Genomic DNA, 524 nt, shown 5'->3' with positions numbered 1-524 from the left:
CCCGGCGTGCCATGCCTTAGCCTTGGCCAACATGTCGAGCCACGGCCTCGGCCCGCATGCCATGCCATGCCACAGCCCGCATGTCTTGCCACGGCGTTGCCAAACATGCCATGCCACGGCCTCGGCCCGCATGACGTGCCACGGCCTCGGCCCGCATGCCATGCCACGGCCTCGGCCCGCATGACATGCCACGGCCTCGGCCCGCATGCCTTGCCACGACGCCGCCCAACTTGCCATGCCACGGTCTCGGCCCGCATGCCATGCCACGGCCTCGGCCCGCATGACATGCCACGGCCTCGGCCCGCATGCCTTGCTACGGCGTCGCCCAACATGCCATGCCACGGCCTCGGCCCGCATGCCATGCCACGGCCTCGGCCCGCATGACATGCCACGGCCTCGGACCGCATGCCTTGCTACGGCGTCGCCCAACATGCCATGCCACGGCCTCGGCCCGCATGCCACGGCACGGCCTCGGCCCGCATGCCTTGCTACGGCGTCGCCCAACATGCCATGCCACGGCCTCG

Source organism: Camellia sinensis, unplaced genomic scaffold (genome assembly GCF_055761805.1).
Source record: "Camellia sinensis isolate YWXY unplaced genomic scaffold, ASM5576180v1 Unanchor4, whole genome shotgun sequence".
In the NCBI taxonomy this organism is placed as follows: Eukaryota; Viridiplantae; Streptophyta; class Magnoliopsida; order Ericales; family Theaceae; genus Camellia; species Camellia sinensis.
The sequence above is the reverse complement of the archived record's forward strand: the minus strand, read 5'-3'. Positions refer to the sequence as shown.